Genomic DNA, 20,796 nt, shown 5'->3' with positions numbered 1-20,796 from the left:
ATTTTGGCTTATGGTACCACAGGGAGAAGAGTCCATCATGGCAGGGGGAGGCATGGGAGCAAGAAGCTGGCCCAGCAGCAAGATCGGGAAGCCACGAGGTCACATCACCATCATCCACATTCCAGATGCAGAAAGAGTGGACTGCGAGGGAGGAGAGACTTGAAACTCTCAAATCCCACTCTTAGCAATGTGTTTTCTCCACTGAGGCTGTATCACTACCTGGGACAGCGCCACCAGCTGGGGACCAACTCTTCAAAGACCAGAGCCTATAGGGGACATTTCTCTTTCAAGCCACCACATGACAACCCTGTCTGACAGATAGGGTGATCTCCTGAGTCCCTCTCTTTTCCTTATGTCTCCAAGAGGGTGGAATTTGCTGAGTTTCCCTCTAGAATCACATTGAAGCTCTGTTTCCGGAAGCTACACTAAACAGGCTTACATCTGACTTCTCCAGGAAGTTTTGACCCTTTTGAGGGTCACACATCCTGCATATCAGATATTAATACTACAATTCAGAGCAGTAGCAAAATTACAGTTATGAAGTAACAGCAAAGTAGTTCTGTGGTTGGGGTCACCACAGCATGAGGGACTCTATTAAAGGGTCTCGGCACTGGGAAGGTGGAGAACCACTGCTTTAGAAAAAGACGTGGCTGATGTGAGTCTGAGAAAATCAGGATGGCAGTACAGAGGAGGGTCTCTTTCAGGTGGCACAGGAGCAGGTATTTGTACAGGGCATGTGGCAGTCCATGGCCCAAGAGATGAAACAGAAGAGCGTGACGAGCAGCTGAGTCGGGGGACAAGTGGCCTGAGATGCAGCTGGAATGTGGACAGGGGCACATTCTGATGTCTCCTTCACTGTGTCACACTAAAAGCTGAGAGCTCTGTCCTGCTGACCACAGTTGCCAAAGTGGTTTCTGTCTGTCTCCCATCAGGGGTCTGCAAGGTAAGCTGCTGAGTGTTCTAGAAGAGTATTAGTCACGTTCCTTAGCAAAAACAACTGTGGATGTGTTTGTAGTGTCTTTTTAATCTAAAAACAGAAGGAAATAAATGATACAATGTGTTGTAGTTGGGGATTTGAACTATCCTCCTCAGGCTGATGTGTTTGGACAGTTGGTCTCCTTTGCTAGGTCAGTGGGGGCAGAAACAGCTCCCTGACGCTTCCATCGCTGGTCTAAGAAGTTTGCCTAAGCTTTCATGGACCTCAACATAGGCTAACTAGGATTTGTGGCTTCGATGATGAACATAATTTCAGGGCTCACGGATATAGAGAAGCAAAGTGGGGAATTTTATTAAAGATATTATAATACAGGCATAAGCATGAGGGTTAAGAGAAAGAGAGGCACCCAGAAGAAATGAGACACACCCGAGTGGTGGGATGTGTTTCCCAAGGGAGAAAAGACATATCCAAAGGTTGTGGGCTCCTCAAGGGGAGTGAGCAATGAGTTGTCTTAGCCTTAACCATATACACCATTTCGGTGGCTCTCAGGCTGCATTTCCAAAGATTGCTAAGAAATCTCCCCACCCCTTTTTTGTTTTCTCTCTCTTTTGAGAAGTGAGATGGCTCTGAAGATGCCTTGGACGGAACTACAGTCTGATCAGGTAAAGCCGGGAGCCAGCAGGCTTGCACAGGGGGGTTAGGACTTGTCTTTTCCCTGTGAATGGGCTCTCTGGTGAGATTCCTAGGACACTGCTGGTTTGTGGCTAAGGAGAGAGAGAAGGAGAGGCCTCAAGCTGTATTAAAGCTGCTGTCACCACCATGCCTTCTGGGCCACAACGGACTGTGTCTTAGTTAAGGTTACTATTGCTATGAAAAAACATCCTGACCAAAGCAGCTTGGGGAGGAAAGGGTGTATTGGGCTTACACTGCCACATTGTACTGAAGGAAGTCAGGAGAGGAACTCAAACAGGACAGGAATCTGGAGGCAAGAGATGATGCAGAGGCCATTGAGGGGTGTTGTGTAAACGGATGTTTCTTGCTCCAACCACCTGTTTCCAAATACCCAGCAGCTGCTTTCCAAATTACCACACAGAGGCTTACATTATATATCCTCAGCTGGTAGCTTAGGCTTATTGCTAACTAGCTCTTACATTTAAATTAAACCACAATTCTTATCTATGTTTAGCCAGGTAGCTTGGTACTTTTTCTTAGTATGGCATTCTCATCTTGCATCCTCTACATTTGCTGGTGACTCCTGACTCCGCCTTTCTTCTTTCCATCATCCTTAGTTTGGTCACCCTGCCTATACCTCCTGCCCAGCTGCCGGCCAATCAGCATTTTATTAAACTGATTCAAGTGATAAATCTTTACAGTGTACAAGAGGATTACTCCACAGCAGTGCTGCTTACTGGCTTGCTCCCCATGGCTTGTTCAGCTTGCTTTCTTATAGAACCAAGGACCACCAGCCCAAGGATGGCACTGTTGGGTACCTGTTCTAGCTATGACCTTGAAACACCACCCTTAGTGAGGTAGCAGGTAACTGTTACATCTGCCTGTGACCTTAAAGTACATGCCCTTGGGGTGTGGCCACTCAGGACCCTTAAGACCTGGGATGCACGAACATGGTGCTCTCTTCACTCCCTTGAGATTTTGGGTGCAGGCAACAGACCAGGCAAAAGAGCAGCGTGGGACTGTGCCTCAGCCTTCCAGGACCCTGCAATAAAAAAGTCTTCTGTTCTGTATAGTGAGTTCTTTTTCTCTAATTAATTCCTTTGCCCTTTAAGCAGACTTCATAGATTGCTAGCAATATCAGGATCCATTATGGCACCACCCACACTGGGATGGGCCCTCCTCCATCAATCACTAATTGAGAAAATGCCCTACAGCTGAATCTTCTGGAGGCATTTTTTCAATGGAGGTTCCCTCCTTTCAGATGACCAGCCTGTGTCAAGTTGACATAAGACCAGCCAGCGCAGACTGCATCTCCTGAGATGGTGAGACCAAACAGACCTCCCCTCCCTTCCATTGCGTCTGTTGAGTATTTTGTCTTGGCGATGACAGAAGCAACTAATGTAGATTTTTAAACTACAATGAACAGGTTGGCCTTGGCTTTCCCACTTCACCTATATAACTAATGTGTCACATACGGAATGTGAAGTGTCCTGAGAGTTAGATTGAGATGGGAACTCTGTAGTTCACAGAGGCTAGGGCTAGTGTCTTTAACCTTTGTTTGCTTTTACCATGTAACACATTCCTGGATAAAGTTATATCGGATAAATGGACTTAAAAATTATTTTGTGTCCTAATTAACTTTGCAAGGTGGGCATATGGCTTAAGGTAGTCTTCCAAAAAAAAAAATTACAGTCTGCTTAAAAGCATTTTTGCAAAATGGTCTAGGGAACTGCCTGCTCACAGAAAATGACTTTTGACCATATGTAGAAATAGTCTAACAGTGATAAATTCAAATTAATGCTACAAAAATATGATTCTTCATCTATCAGATGTGCAAAATAACCCAGAAATTTGAGTCAGTATTCTGCCCTAGTTATTTTCTATTGCTGTGATAAAGACACCACAACCAAAAGCAATTTGGAGAATAAAGGCTTTATCTGCCTCCTATGTCTCAACCATAGGTCACTGTTGAGGGAAGGCAAGGCAGGAACCTGGAGGCAAGAACTGAAGCAGAGACTATGGAGGAGCGCTGCTTACCAGCTTGATGGAAAAGTGGCCTGCTCAGCTTGCTGCCCTATACTACTCAGGCCCACCTACCCAGAGGCAGCCACACCCACAATGGGTTGGGCCCTCCCACCTCAGTCATTAACCAAGAACATGCCCTGCAGACTTGCTCACAGCAATCTGATGGAAGCATTGAGAGTCTTCTTCCTAGATGACTCTAGCTTATGTCAAGTTATTAAAAAAGTTAACTAACCAGGACAATGAGGTTCTAAATAAACCAGCACTTTTATATTCCAGAGGGAGTGCTAAATGGTACCATCCCTCAGAGAAGATTTAGTGCATCTAGTAGAGTCACATAAGCCTTATTTTGTCATAACAGATGGGAAGGCAGATACTAGAGACAAAAAACGGGGGTCATGTCATAAGAATGCAGAAGTCAGCATGAATGGATGACTGCTGGCCAGGTAGGGTACACACTGAGGATCAGTAAGAACCACAAATTCAGGGACTGAAGCATATCAAATAAGTCCATGAATTTATAATGATACAAAAAAATCATTGGTTGATAAAATAGAGAAATTAGCAAAGAAAGGAAAATGGCAAATCTGACATGTGGACTCTATTAGAACCATTTTCCAGTCCTTTACCAAGATAGAAGCAATGATAACAATTAGAGATCACACAGGTAGGGGAAATAGCTACATTACCAGGACTATGATTTATATTTAAGAATGATATATACATATATATATATATATATATATCATGCAGTAAGACATTAACTAATAATAGTATGAGATATTAAAGATTAAAAACATACTTATAACACTAGCTATCCTGAAATTTCTGGTCATGATGAAGTAACAATGACTGGACTCTAACTCTAGACATTTGACAGGAAGCAGTATGGGACAGTGAGCCTTTAAATAATGGAAATGAATGGAGTGGGCCCTGTAGTTACCAAGCTTCTTGTTCAAGGTTTCTGGACTGCTGGATATGGAGGAAATCCCAAAGAGAAGCTGGCCCGCATCTTCAACTTCAGTAGCAGAGTTGAGAATTCATAGGGACCACACTAGCTAGAATTCACAGGGTAAATTAACACAGATTTCTCCTTCAGCCCTTTCTTTAAATGTTTCTGGTTTTATGTTCATTTTGTTGATATCTGTTTCTTAGTATAAGTGTGAATGCATTATAAACAGAAAAATACAGACATTTCACTATTTTTTTCTGGCAAGGATGAATAATTAAAATCTTGAAGATGGTCATTTTGGCTGATAAAGACTAGTTAGAATGTTTTGAATAGAGACAGATATTTAGTTTTTCACTTGGCTCCGAGACAATTGCTTGTGAAGTAGCAGGGACCTGGGATGAGATCAAACTGTTGAGTATGAGCTTTCAAAATGTGACATGATTCAAGAGCCATCTATACATTGTGTGACTCTGGAGGCTAGATTCACACCAAAAGTGTGCCACAGCTGGGTAATTGTCTTTAAACTTTTGAACCAGCCATAGTGCCTAAGAGCTTAGAAATGAGTGAGTACACATTTTATGGATTTGGAAACTGAGACCCAGTGAAGCGAATTTATTTGTCTAGAATCATTCAGCTACTTGGCTGGTAGTTGTCAGGCACCTGTGTTACTTTCTAGTCTGTGAAGACACTAACATGCATTTCCAGTAGCAAGATTGCTCTTAGTTGGGACATCCTCAAGGTGCCCTGTCCACTGCACAGAATCTTTGTCGCTGTATGACAGCACACACCACAGCACCAGCCAAGGCTATGGTTTCTTCAACTTTGAATATGCTTAAAGCAAGCTAATGCTGCTCTTTATTTTCATAGATAAGGACATTTACTTGGTCTTGAAGAATTAAATAAGCATGATATTTGAATAGGAAAGATAAAACTCCGACAAACACTTCTAGAAAGAACTGTTGATTTGTCTATGACTTCGGCATTTCTCACGTGAGAAACATTTGAAATCCCCATGTAATCAGCAGAAGAGCCATGGAACCTTCCATTTCTCCATGAGTACAGTTGAGCTGACCTGTTACCACAAGGGGGACCTTTCCAGCCCTCTGCTTCATAAACTTGATGAGCCTGTTTCTTTGCCAAATTCCCCATGAACGCTTCCGAGTCTTGATCTTGCTACATGTTTCTCATCCACTTTGAACTTATTTCCTACAGAGTAGCATTAGTCTCCTGCTTAAAATAGGAATTTCTGAGTCACTCATCTGATTCTAAAATGTTTATTAGGTGTTAGTGTTTGGAATGAAACTTTGAGGTAGAAGCCCAAGGCCATTCATCCTTTATCATGCTCAATCCTAAGATGGACAGTAAAGGGTTATGGGGATGTGCATAGCGGTAGGGTAGGAATGTGGGTAGGGATGGGAAATGAGGAAAGGAGGGAGGACGCAGAGACAGAGAGAGACAGAGACAGAGGCAGAGAGACAGAGAGAGACAGAGAGATCCTAGACTATCCCCACTGCAGAATCCCAGTTTCTGACAACATAAGAAGGCGCCTGGGGGCACCTGTATTTGAGACGTGAACTTGATTGTTTCAAGTAACTAATCTGAAGGAATGATGTCTGGAAGAGAAAGATATATAAAGAGTTTCAAAGAATTCTGGCATGAACTTCAGTCCTCATGGAGACAAAAATCAGACAAATGATACCAGAAGATGCTTAAAGTCCACCAATTTATGCCAAATAAAAGGTTTCGAAGTCATCAGTGTGGGAGAGTGGACTACACACACACACACATACACACAAAAAAAAACACACAGGAAAACGACAACAAAAGCAAAAATTTAAAAAAAAAAAAAGAAGAGAAAAGGAAACAAAACATGAGAAGATAAAACACTGAGGCTCCCAGCCCCCAGTAGGAAAGCTTCTTTCTGCACTGGTCCATGGTTAATACAAAGTCAAGAGCTCAGTGACTGCAGAATTCTAGCCACAAATGGAGATCTGCATCACTGCATCCCCACACTGTCCCTACACCCCAGGCTCAGAGAACATCAAGGAAGAGGTGATGAACAGTTGAGTCAGAGGTAGCAAAGGACTGCTGAGAACCTGTGTCTTCTGGACACGGCAGAATTGATGCGCTCAGCAACTCACAGCAGCTGTGGTTTCCTGTACAAGACCAAATTCACCTTTATTTTACTTAATAGCAACCCTCCCTCCCCCAAGGATGGCAATGTTAGCAATTCAGATACACCAAAGAAGACTCACAAAGCACTTCCTTTATGCATCAGTTTACATCCTCACAAGAGCTGGGTACCATCTGGTGGCCAGGTAGAAGCATTTACATCTTACAAAGGCTCATATGTAACTAGGTAAGGTTCTTAGGGTTGAAATCCTTAGCAGTGAGTGTCTTCTCAACATCCATCAAGCCCATAGATAATGAGATGGTCCAGCAGGATGACAGACAGTGGTCTACTACCTCGTCACTACGGACGGACTAGTGGAGACTTGTAAAAGAATAATGTTCATAACCAACAAATCAGAGGCCACCACTTCCCATGTACAGTCACATAAGAGAATCTTTACGTACCTCCCAGCTGAGAGACAGTCACAAGGACAAGGCAGAGGACAAGAAGAGAGTCATGAGCACTTGGGGGCCACACTCATGTCTCTTTATCATCAACCACTGTAAGTGAAGCTCCAGCCTGGACTGGGAAGAGTAGGGGGAGAGATTGGTTTTTCTCAACAACCTAGTAGGCATGGAGAGACGTGAGATCATAATGAGGCACTGTAAAGACGGCTCCACTCAGCTGACAACAGTTATTTGTGCAGTAAGGCAGGTCCATGTTTATACCGCAATCAGTCAATACGCCTCAATCAAAATGCTTTAGAAAAGGAAAGAACCATTGGAAAATCAACAGTGTTCAAAAGAAAATGCAATCCGTGAGTATGCTTTATTTTGATCAAATGTAATTTCCTCAATGAAGAGCTACTCATGAGCTTTTATGCACCAAATAACATACAATGAAGATTTGCAAAAGATATGTTGAAGGATTACAAGAAGAAAATTTATAACGCTGTAAATGTAAGAGCCTTTAACACATGCTCAGGCAATTAAAGCTTGGTGAGGAATGTGCGTACTCACAGCCATGCAGCAGAGCCTAGCCTGGAATCCAGCTAGAATCTGTTGACCGCTGGTACACGAAACAAGTTCACTCTGTACTGGTTTTTATATTAGCCCCCAGAGTCCTTGAGCCAAACTCTAAGTTAGAGAAAGTGAGTTTCTTAAGCTGCCATGACTTCCCCACTACTAGGGACTGAAATGTCCAAAATCATGAGGCGAAACAAGCCCCGCCTCTCCTACACCGTCTCTGTCAGGGAGCCGTGATGGAAAAGAATGCACACCTGGATACTCAACTGCTGAAACGGTGCAAACGAGTTCGCTCCTGTCACGAACAGAGGGGATGAAAGGAAGAAATGAGCCGAAGATCTTCTGTGAGCCAGGCTGAGCAACAAGAAAGCTGCCTGGGCCAGGTGGGGCTCTCAGGTGCTTCCCTGACTCCACTTCCTGTGAGGATGTGAGGTGTTACTTGGTAACTTCTGGAAGATAGCTCAGCCTGGATTTAAGTACACACCTCTTGCTCTGTGATGAATAGGTAGAGCTTTGGAGGGCATTCTTCTCTTAGTGGACAGAGGAACAAAGCCTTGGCTGTCCCAGGCAGTTCCTCCCTAACTCGGGTTGCTATATCGCCTGAGAGGAACAGGGTTTAAGGCAGTTCCTCTCACTAGCTCGTTCTAGTCATTCTTGAGAACCGTAAGGCCCTCTGGAGAACAACCCTCCAGTTGTCTGCATTTTTTTATGTTCTAAAGAGCTGATTTGCTCGTGTGTGCCCAGGTGTATATGGGACATCTATGTCAATCTTTCTAAGATTCTGTGGACACCTCAGACGAGAGGGAAGAATGGACAAGCTGAGAGATGGCGAAGAGACTCATGATATGCTATCTCCTGCTTGGGTTATGGCTATTATGACCTTGACCTCACAACAGCTGTGGCTACCTACACAAGATCAGGCCAGTAAAGTAGAGTTCCAGCATGAAGGGGGTCAGGCTACTGAGGCCCTGCCTCTAACTGAGGAGTTAGTGGCAGTTGATGAATGTAGGAGGAGGATGTTTCTTTAGGGATGTGGCTGCTGGTAGGTTACTCATGCCCAGTGCATACAGGAAACACTAATTGGGCTCAGTGTGTGTGTGTGTGTGTGTGTGTGTGTGTGTGTGTGTGTGTGAGAGAGAGAGAGAGAGAGAGAGAGAGAGAGAGAGAGAGAGAGAGAGAGAGGACAAGCATGGGTTGGCAGGGAGAAGAACTATGGAAGATGCAGAGGAGTTGGAGGGGGTGAGAGTGGTGGTGATCAAGGTACCACATTGTAGTCAAGCATGGAATTTTTAAAAAATAAACACCCCCCCCTCCAAGAGCCAATTTCCCCCTCTGGCCTTGTATACATAGTTGAAAAAAGGAAACGCATCCATGTAACTAAAGTCAGATGCTTTGGGGTTTTTTTGGTTGTTGATTACAAGACATAACAAAGAAGGTTCTCATGATTGTGCATAGAGGCAAAATACCTTTGAAAGGCTGAAGCAGGTTAATTCTTGGACTTCAGGAATAATTCTTCCTCCTTAAAACAAAAGCAGAGAAACAGCCTAGCAGTACACAAAGACAGCATCACCTCACTAAGTGTGAAAGTGACCTCAATACATCAACTGCACCCATCTCTTTCCCTTCCTTCCTTCTCCCTCTTTCAAACAATTGGGGAGATAAGCAAAAACAAGGGGGGAAGGTGCTTTCCTCTGGTCTCCAGTAGCCTGGCAATCAGTCACAGACCAGACGCTGAAAAACACAGCGTCTCTTCAGCTGTTTTTAGAAAGTACCAAAAGAACAAACTGCTCTACACGGAACAACAAAAGTACCAGGCTGAGCCAAGCATTCTCTTTGGAAAGTCTTTCCATATATAAAGTCAGCACTTGGAAATCATGTAAGTTCCAGTAAAGGAAGGGAGGAGGGGAGGAGGGATGGAAAGGATAAATAAATCTCATCATTTAGTACATAAGGCATTGGAAAAATATCAGAAGCAGCCACCGAAAACTTCTAAATGGCATAAAATGAGTAAGACTCAGGCAGTCTAGTTGTAGTAACTCTGTGAGCTGCATTTGAACTTGTGGGTCTTTGCCATTTCTGGGAAGGTCAAAAGGAGAGGACATAGTGACACCATGTTTTAAAGAGAATTCTGGACCTGAGCTCTGCTTGCTGTCCATCATTCACCCATCTAACTGTGAGCCCAGCGTGCCCATTCATCACTAGGATGGGCCTTGAGTGGGGCCTGGGTTTGCCTAGGGTAGTAAGGTCTTAGTGTCCTAACTATAACGATGACAAGCTTGGTCCCTGCAAGTGCTTGTGAGTAAGGCTTACTGGTGAGGTTAATAATCTCACAGACCAGTAGGATATCTTTAGTGTTCTTGTTCTGAAAAGTTCCTGTCTGTAGACATGTCATAACCAAATATTTTGGCTTCCTCCCCTGACCAGCCCAATTTTCTTGAGACAATACTACCATGTTTTAGTCTGTTGATGTAATATTGTTATTATAGACAGGGCATTTTGTAATGCTGTAACTTACTTCTCATAGTTTTAGAGGCTGGAAAGTCCATGACCAAGGCATTTCTTGCTGCATTACCACATAGTAGAAGGTGGAAGTGCAGGAGAGGGCAGACACGCATTCTAAAGGCCTGTTCAACATGGTGGTGCCTAAACATCTAAACGTCACCCCAAAGATTCCACTCCCAGCCCGGCTGCATTTAGGGTTAAGATTTAAATTGTGGATTTTGGACAAAAATAACCAAGCCATAGCACACTTCATACATTGCTGTATATTAAGTATCAAGTAATTAGATGCTTAATTGCTATCATGTAGCCACATGGCTGGGTGATTTATTGGGTAGCCTATGGAATAATACTAAACAATTGAAAATATATAACATTTACTCTCTTTTAAACACAGATAGAAGCTAAATCAAATCCTTAAGCAGCTGAATAAAAATATCCAAACATAGAAACCAAATCTATCTATCTATCTATCTATCTATCTATCTATCTATCTATCTATCTATCTATCTATCTATCTATCTATCTACTTATCTATCTATCTATCTATCTATCTATCTATCTATCTATCTATCTACCTATTTATCTGTCTGCCTGCCTCTTTCTGTCTTTTTCTATCAATGACCTCAATAGATTTCTTATTTATCTAGAACACTTCAATAAAAAGCCTCTAGTTAAGTTTCAATATTCATAGATCAAGGTGCAGGATTTGCACACTGCTTTCTCATTAGATGAGAAGTTGTGTCCTGAAATGTGATCTGGCTGTTTGATTCCCATCAAGAGGGCTTGCTTCCAGTGGCAGCTTGTTCTGAAAATACCCTGTACTTTAGTTCTGTAAATCTGGCTCTGTTATCATTTAGGGAGCAGAGGGGGCAGGGCAGGGTGACTCAGTCATGCAGGAATAGGAAAGAACAGTGATTTCTTAGAAATAAAAAGTTGAAGTCAAATTCTTTGAGCCAACAGGGAAGTTGCTACAATTGTGGGCATGTGCACACATGCAGGTCTATGTTTAGAGCTGTGATTCATAGCCAGGAAGAATCAAGATTTTATAATCATACCTGTAAGATGCCTCCTCTCCCAGCTTCCTGTGGATCGGGATGAGAGAACAGGCATTTTTGTTTCTCATGTAATGCTCACATTATGTTATGCTCACATTCTTCCTCACAGTTTTTAGTAACTAGCAGAATCCTACGAATTTGTCCAAAGCATGCTCCAAAAGTAACTCTGGACTTGTTCGTTTATCACTTCTTGAAGGCGATGATGTCATTTTATAGTGACATTTTTGTCTACACTGGAAGTCTTACTGATTCCCCCCCCCCTTTTTTTTAAGATAATTTATCCCCAAGGTGATAACTTCACAAGAGCCTTTTTAGCTCTCTAGTTCCAGGTCAGCCAACATCTATAAGGAGCAAATTCAACTTCAGGAAGGCTAAAGCTGTCAAACTCAAGATGCTGGAATCCAACAGGCTACAACCAGAAAGTAGAGTAGATTTAGGGTCAGTGAAGGAGTTCAGCTCTCACTGAAAGACTAAGATAAAACACTGGATTGAATCCAAGCTCCAGACTAGAAATGCTCTAGATTTGATAGTTTAGCTCTGTTATTACTCAATTTCTAGGTTCTTTTAGCCAAGAATCAATCCACCAATGACTTGCTTGGGCATCCATGGAATCTCTCAGGGGAGGAAGCCCCCCTAAGCCTATTTTTATTTGCTCTGTCACTGAGAAAATGTATGCAGAGTAGCAAGTATCCACATTCATGTCCAGCAGCCCAGGAACCCAAAGACCTCTCACCTATTTAGAGGTGTAGGATAGGGTTAGTTCATTTGGGAAGTGGGACCCTCCCAACCTGGCTATTGCAGGTGGGGGTCCCCAGGAAGCAGACTCTGAGGTGAAAGTAGGCAAGTGAGAAATTTTTAAGGAATTGCTTGGAGAAAATCTGTTGAAGGGACAGAAAGAAGGGAGGATTGGGCAGAGGAAGAAACTGAGTGTTGGGCAGTGTTAACAGAGGCTGAGCCAACCATATGAGGAATTTTAGAAAGAGTGAAAGTGTTCCTGAGTGGGGCTCCTTCTACTGTGTTAACCAGTCATTAGAAACAGAAATCCGTTGGGAAGCAGATGTGATGATGTGATCTTGGTAGGCAGTTTCTTCAGGCTGGGGAAGGTTCGGGGCAGTCTCCATTGCTGGGAGTAATTGGTCCTTCATTCCTGAGGTGTGATCTTGGCATTTCATCTGGGATCTCCCACACTCACCTCCCACTTGACCTCTAGTTCCCATTACTGATCTATAGTGCATAGCGGGTAAGTATTCAGGCCCTGATTAGTGAAGGACTGACTTCAAGACCAGCCCTGCGGAAATCAAAGAGCTGGCAGATTTGTTACCAATGATCCTGCTTTCTTGCCTGGATTCTTGTGTTCTCTCCTCAACACTTTTTCCTTTCCTTATTTTTTGCTTCCTCAACTGACTACTCATCTGCTCACTTTCCCACTTCCCCAGATCCACCTCTTGAGTGGAAATGCCCTAATTAATTCATTCCCCAGGCCTTCAATCAAACAGGGGTTTGATCTGCTTTTCAGTGGAAAACTTAACCTTAGGCCAACCAAGTAGCACCCTCTGGATTCCAGGTTGGCTTGGGTGAGGTCAACAGCATCTGACATCCGGAAAGAAAGTGGTATTGTGATTCATCTGACTCTAGAAAGTTAAGGGTGGCCCTAGAGAGATCTGAAAAAGTTGGTGTGGATCGGACAGCAAACATCAAGCTTCTTCCGTAGTTCTTGCCTGCTTGAATCAAGCTTCTTCCGTAGTTCTAGCCTGCTTGGTATGACTGAAAAGTACCAATAGTAGCAAGATCGGGAGGCCTCGGAGCGAGAACGGCTGTACCCAAGCCCTCAGGCTAAAGATTCAGAGCTGAGCAGTTTCCCCCCTGAGCTGAGCAAGGATCCATCTCTTGTCACATTTGTGGAGTTTGTTCAAGTAACGCTAAGTAGAGAGCTGGGGGAGCTAGATCTTGTTAAGGAGGTTTGTAGAAAGGGCTATTGTCAGCTCCTCCGCCTGTGTCCTGATGGGGCCCCCATCTGTTCTGTCAGTCTACTTTCCAGTAGCAAGAACTGCTGAGACTCTAAAAGAAGACTCAGTAAAAAGAGTCTCAAAATATTTTCTTTATATATCCTAACTTTCTATTGTTGAAGGCCAAGACAGTATTCCCAGAGGCCTTATGCATGCAAATATGCTACCCAAACTGCTTTCCATATGTACCTAGTTTATTATTTAGGAACCACCTAACTTTTCCTTTGATAGTATGTAATTTACAAAATAGTGTGTATTTTGAAAAATCTCATTATGCATATTTTATATGCCCATGGATTGTGTTGTAGATATTTAACACAACATAGTAAATAAGTAAGCTATTGAAGGGGTAGACTTGGGGGAAAAAACAAATTATGAGTCGAGTTCAATCCTGTTTCAAATGGCTCCTCTTTCTTCCCAGTGGGATTGTTTCATTCTGTGATGCAGTGACGTTTCCTGACATTGCACTACAAAGCAAATTATGTGAAGGCAGGGATTTTGTTTGGTTCATAGATGTATCCCTGCACCATGAATAATGTTTGGAACAAAATTAATAAATAGGTAAATATTTTCATAATAAAATTTCCTTCTATTATAACCTAGAAGGTTAAAAAAAGATCTCAATTTGCTCTCAGCTCTCAAAAATTTGTAACAGCTGTCTGCCTTTGCCCCAATCTCTTTTTCACTGATAATGACTTAAGTAGTAAGATTTTTGGTTTAGAATATTGTAAAGTTGACCAGGAGTCCTGAGTCCCAATGCTGATTAAGAGTCAATAATAATTAACTTGAGGGAACCTTCAACAAGTCAAGAAAATTTAATCTATTTTTATTTATTCATCTACAAGGGTAACTTGACAATACCTTTATCTTACAGGATTTGAGATTGGACCACATAGCAGAGCAAACACATGCTGGTTAGCAGCAAGAATTCTGGATCAACTCCAAATTCTAATTATATCACTGTATACAAGATATTAATGCTGATGGATTTTTACTTCTTCATATGTGAAATGCAAATGAAGTACTCTTCCCATAGAATTTTTTTGTGTAGATAGATATAGTATATAAAAAACACTTCAAATAGTGTTTTCCACATAGAAGAGTATTCGCAGTAAATGTTTGGTGTCATTAATAAATATAAGTCAGAATTGAAAATTGGGAAATGCTGTACAAATGTAAGATAGTTAGGTTTCCGCTTCAATGGGTCATTGATGATTCAAGCTAAGCTTAATTCTAATATCGGAATTAAGACCTTGAGATAAAGTAGAGAATGAATGATTTGGCTTCTGTCAGGCTGCACCTCATAGTTGGCTATGTGTCCTCTTGTTCCTAGAGATAGCCTGAGGCACTTGAGCACAGAGCACAGCTGGTGAGTTGATTCACGGAGGCTCTGCTTTTCTGAGTTCCGTCATCATCCACCTATGCAATTTTGGACATGTTACTTAATGTATTTGATTCTTACTTTTTTTGCCAATGAGAATAATAACAACAGCTTATTGACTTTCTAGAATGTTTGAGAGAGGCTTAGTTAAGATATTCAGTATTCAGCTGGGGGGGTGGGGTGGCACACACCTTTAAATCCCAGCACTTGGGAGGCAGAGGCAAGAGGATCTCTGTGAGTTTGAGGCCAGCTTGGTCTACAGAGTGAGTATCAGGATAGCCAATGCTATACAGAGGGACCCTGTTTCAAAAAGCCGAAAGGGGGGGGGGTCTTCAATATTCAGATAGGAGGTTGTTAACTTCTATTGACTTATTCTATCTGCCATTTTGGCAGGACTTTATTCTTTATAAAAATAGTAGGCTGTTTAAATGCTTTTTTCTTTTTTTTTCTTCTAGTCTTCTCCATGATGCAAAGCTGAAAGAAGTCTATAAATTAAGACTAACACCCAAATGGCTTTGTGGCCTGTGGAACTAGAGAAGGACATGTTGGCTGATCATTCAGCCTAACGGCCAATGCAGAAGAGCACAGTGCTTTTGAAAGGCCAAGTCTGTCTGACTGGTTTAGTTTTGAGGTTTAATATATTGACTCCTTAATGAATCCAACATTTGTATTCTTGTAATATTCTATAAATATGAATATTACAGAGTTGAACAATTGGATGGGGAATAATGTATGAGATTATACTTTTTTATTTTTGTTCTTCAGTTGCAACTGTGGCTTGATTCTGCTTGCATCTAAAATGGAATAGGTAGTGTTAGAGCATCACTCTGGTGCTTAGCAATCACAGCACTGGGCAGAATACAGTAACTACCATGAAACACTGGAAAACAGGCAATATAAACCATGATGGTGGAGAAAAACACGTAAGAATCACTTTGCTATAGATTTCCTATTGGGAGACATTTTCCTCCGAATGCAGGGGCCAGGAGTGTGATCTGAGCCGAGTAATGTCATTCTCCTGGGCTGAAGAAACACAGGTCATGTTTTGGCATTGGAAGTGGCCAAAGTCTGCAAAGCAGAGCGTGCCAGAAAGAAGGAGCCTCAGAGTTGGGGTGAAACCTTGGAAGAGGGTACACCCGAGTTCTTGCTGAGACTTTCAAATGCAGAGAGACTATGCAGGCTTATCAGAAGGCAGCTGCTACCTGACTGTGAACGAGAGATAATAAAGATTTGGAACTGGAGATCTCCCCCAGCTAGAGGAGGAGTCAATGTCGGGTTAACAACTTAAGCATCTACCTCTGTGATCAAGGCCTCACCTTAACGATAAGGACCAATCCTTAAAGAGAGTCTCCCAACTTGCTCTGTGAAATACGAATCTTTCACAAGAAGCCAAACAGAGGGTTTCCCACAGATCTACTCTAAGAAGTATGAGTTCAATGGTGGTCAGCCAATAACTGATTTGTATGCTACAACAAAATGTAACGTTTTCTTAATGAATATAACAACACAAAGTTTCTGTATTATATCATGGATAATATAAAATAGTCAAAAAATTATTGAGTTTTCAAAGACATAGGAAAATGAGGCCCCTAACTATTGTAATAATTAAGACAGGAAGAAGCAGATGAGAAATAGCCCCAGGGTGGTGTAAATATAGGATTTACCATGTGTGATAATTAGTGTTAACTGTGAATTTTTCAGAGTCCAGAGCTATCTGGAAAGTGAGTCTCCTGAGGGATTGTCTACATTACGTTGGTCTATGAGCAAGTGTGTGTGGGAATTATCTTGATTAATTAAGATATCTTGATTAATTAATTAATTAAGGTGGGGAGATTTGCCCCCTGTGGGTATCACCATTCCCTAAAGCATGAGATCTGTGTAAGAGTAGAGAAAGCCCTCCTGAGAGTTATCATGCATATGTTCATTGCTCTCTTTTTCTGACCACAGACATAGTGTGGCCAGCTGCATCAGATTTCTGCTGTCTTGACTTCCCGGCATGACAGACAATGTTTCTCCCTTAAGTTGCTTCTGCCAGAATATTTTGTCACAACAACAGGAAAAGAAACTAAGGCACCATGTATGAATTTTAGAGAAGCTATTATAAGCATATGAAAAGAAAACAGAAAAATAAGAGCTACAGAAAAATATACCTTAATGAGTAAATAAGGAATGTCAGCGGAAGAAAAATAGAAGAAATACATACATATATACTTATAAATGGAAATGCTAAAATCAAAAGTATAGTAACTTTTTAAATATAAAGCACAGAAAGGAAAAGTGAATGAAAAATAGACAGAACCTTAGGACCTGTGGAACAAATGGTTCAATATACGTGTGATGGAAGTAAATATCTGTTGGGTTTTTTGTTTGTTTCTTTTTGTTTTTGGTGAGACTGGTTTTCTCTGTATAGCCTTAGTGATCCTGGAACTTGCTCTGCAGACCAGGCTGGACTTGAACTCACAGAGATTCACCTGCCTCTGCCTTTTGAATGCTGGGATTAAAGGCATGCACCACCACTACCCTGCTGGGAAAAATATTCTAAAAAGGATAGACAGAAAAAAAGATCAAGAATATAACGACAAAAAAATTCTAACATTAAAAATTCTTGAAATTAAATGTGAATTGCAAGTCTAGGAAAGAACCCAAACTTCAGGCAGTAAACTCCCACCTAGACAGGGCAAACTGAGACCCATCAAAGGTGTAGACTCTTGAATCAGGGAACTGAAACCTATGATACATAATGGAGTGCCAAGGATGAGATACCAATACTAAAATGAACAAGAAAGCCAAAAGAGAAGCAAAGAAAACCCTTAATAAGCCGTAATTCTAGAGCTAGAAAAAAAACCCATTTTTTAATAAAATGGAGGAATACAGGTAGAGGTAAACAAAAGCTTAAGGAGTTCATTGTCAGCAACTGCATCATGAGAAGTGCTGAAGGATGTTCTTCAGGCTAACAGAAAGTGGTTTAGAAGAAATGGATCTCAGTGAGGAAAGAAGAGGCCTAGAAATGGCAAATAAGGCAGTATATTTAAAATATGGCTACTTTTCACTTCATAAATTCCCATTCATGCAAAATTAATTATTATTTAAAGATGCTTTATAATATCTATATAAAGGAAAAGATGTTGGAGAAGCAGTACAATGGACAGGGTGGATGAAGGGATGGGATTGTCTTTCCTGACGTTATTGCGTCTGTGAAGTGATACGTGGGAGACACAAAGTGGAATGTGATGACAGCTGTGAAGGGAAGGGTGGAGAAGGAAGGTCAGAGGTCAAATGTGAAGCGTGAAATTTGGACTCCAAGTAGACTTTGCTAAGGATACAAGTTATTAGCCTTTTGAACAATCATAAAATCATTAATACAAAAGAGGTATAACTAAGGAGTCAATTGTGAAAAATGAGACAAGATATATATATATATTTTAACAGAGCTGAGGACCAAACCCAGGGCCTTGCGCTTGCTAGGCAAGCGCTCTACCACTGAGCTAAATCCCCAACCCCGAGACAAGATATCTTTTTTAAAGTTCCATTTTAACCCCAAGGACTGCTGGAAACAAGCAAATGCTGGGAACAAAACAAACAGAGGGAACAAAATAAAAATAAGCGTCGAGAAGGTTAATTTAAATCCCAACATAGTTTCAGTAAATGTAAATGGCCTAAACAATATTCTAATAGAAGGTAGACATTTCCTGGTAACATTAGTAAAAGAGTAGTATATGATACCTACAAGAGATACACTCCAAATATAAAGATACCAGTAGATGAAAAATAAATACATCATACAAAAATTCAGCATAAAGAACTAATATATTACATCAGATTGGTTAGATTTCAAGAGAAAGGTGTTAGAGGAGATGAAGAGTGATTCATAATAACCCTTAACATGTAGCACCTAACAAGGAAACTTTAAAATTCACAGGGCAAAAACTGACAAGCAAAACTAAGTAGGTAAATCACAATTATAGCTGGCATTTTTTTTGACATCCCTCTGTCAGTAATTAAAAGAACGAATTGTAGGTGGAAGTTTCTGTTCTGCCAAGAACTCCCAAATATCCAGCAGCCACTTCCCAAATTACCACACAGAAGTTTATATTAATTATAACTGCTTGGCCCTTTGCTCAGGCTTATTACTGATTAGCTCTTACACTTGAATTAAGCCATAATTCTTATCTATGTTTAGCCACATAGCTTGGTACCTTTTCTCAGTTCAGCATTCTTATCTTGCTTCTTCTCCATCTGGCTGGTGAATCCTGACTCAGTTCTTCCTCTTCCCAGCCTTCTCCTAGTCTGCTCTCTCCACCTATACTTCCTGCCTGGCTACTGGCCAATCAGTGTTTTATTAAACCAATTCAAGTGACAAATCTTTACAGTATAGTAACACGAATCTTAAAAGCTCTTACAATAAAAATCCCAGAGCCAGATATTGGGGTGAAAGCTGAAAGATCAGAGAAGCAGAACAGCCAGCCACTAGTTTACCTCTACAAAATCCTCAGCCTCAAGAGATAGAGAGTTCCTATTTCCTCATGCTTTACATATCTTTTTGTGTCCTCCTACATTACTTCCTAGGATTAAAGGCATGTGTCACCACTACCTGATTCTGTTTCTCTCATGAAGCCCACTGTGGCCTTGAACTCACAGAGATCCAGATGGATCCCTGCCTCCTGAATGATAGGATTAAGGTGTGTGCCACCACTGCCTGAACTGACATCTAATGTAGTGGCTGGCTCTGTCCTCTGATCCCCAGGTAAGCTTTATTGGGGTACACAATATGTCACCACAATGAGAACATAAGAAAACATCAGCAAGGATATAAAAGACTGTAGCAGTCAGAAGTTTCCCTGTGTCGTGCCCAGTCTGCAGCTGCTCAGACCCAAATAAACACACAGAGGCTTATATTAATTACGAACTATATGGCCATTAGCTCAGGCTTATTACTGACTAGCTCTTACACTTAAATTAACCCATAATTTTTATCTGTGTTTAGCCACATGGCTTGGTACCTTTTATCAGTTCTACCTTGTCATCTTGTTTCCTCTGTGTCTGACTGGAGACTCCTGACTCAGCCTTTCTCGTCCCAGAATTCTCCTTGTCTGTTTGTCCTGCCTATACTTCCTGCCTGGCTACTGGTCAACTAGTATTTTATTTATCAACCAATCAGAGCAACACACATTCATAGCATATAGAATGACATTCCACAGCAGATTTTAATGATGGATGTGCTGCCTGATTCCTATGTCCATGCACTTAGGAGGCTTGAGGCAAAAGCACTGTTACAAGTTTGAGGCCAGCTTAGGGTACAGAGTGAGATGCTGTCTCCAAACAACAATAACAGTCAGTTGACACAGATAACTATACTCAATGATGGAGCCATCAAATAAATCTCAGAGGGATGGAGAGATGGTCAAGTGGTTAAAAAGCACTTGCTGCTCACTCTTGCAGAGGACCCGAGTTCTGGTCACAGTACCCGCATCAGATGACTCACGTCCTCTGGTAATTTCAGTGGATCTAACACTCTCTTTTGGCTTCTGCAGGCACCTGCACTCATGTGTGCACATATCCACCTACAGACACACACATACACACAGGTGAGAGTTGTTTTTGCTATCATTTACTTGTATAATTTAAAAATTAAATATATCTATATCTTACTATGTCAATAGAATATATTGTATACTAATACTGTGGGTTTCTGTTACAATGTAAAGAGACATAAGCCATTCTATCTCTGGCTTCTCCTTTTACTTCCAACACAGATTAATCATAATTTAAAATATTAGCCTTCAGGTTTTATACTGTGAGAACTGAGGTACAATTTACTGCTGACATGTAATCATGCCATATGTAGTTATCAGTATTGTTTCTTTCATAACTTTATGTCAATTCTGGCTTTGTTGATTGCCAGAATCTTATCAAATAAAGACTTTCTGTTTATTTATTTTTAATATTTCCTACTTGTTCCAACGGCTTATCCTTATAAGTTTCCCAGTGTAGGATTTATGGGATAGTTTTCTATCCTTTTCATCTGAAATAAAAGATAAAAGGAAGAAACAAAGAAGGAAAGAAAGAAAGGGAGGGAGGGAGGAAGGAAGGAAGACAGACAGACAGACAGACAGACAGACAGACAGACAGAA

The 20,796-nt window shown here is 41.5% G+C and overlaps 1 long non-coding RNA gene across 1 annotated transcript; it reads left to right on the top strand.

The window, feature by feature from the left end:
- The first annotated feature begins 2,160 nt into the window (after positions 1-2,160).
- Positions 2,161-16,059, top strand: LOC121823504 (uncharacterized). Its single transcript, XR_006065010.2, has 3 exons — positions 2,161-2,681; positions 2,871-2,931; positions 15,121-16,059. It is a non-coding gene; the product is annotated as an uncharacterized LOC121823504 (long non-coding RNA).
- The last annotated feature ends 4,737 nt before the right edge of the window (positions 16,060-20,796 follow it).

Source organism: Peromyscus maniculatus, chromosome 1 (genome assembly GCF_049852395.1).
Source record: "Peromyscus maniculatus bairdii isolate BWxNUB_F1_BW_parent chromosome 1, HU_Pman_BW_mat_3.1, whole genome shotgun sequence".
Taxonomy (NCBI): domain Eukaryota; kingdom Metazoa; phylum Chordata; class Mammalia; order Rodentia; family Cricetidae; genus Peromyscus; species Peromyscus maniculatus.
Note: the sequence above shows the minus strand (reverse complement) of the source record. Positions and strands in the feature narration are given on the sequence as shown.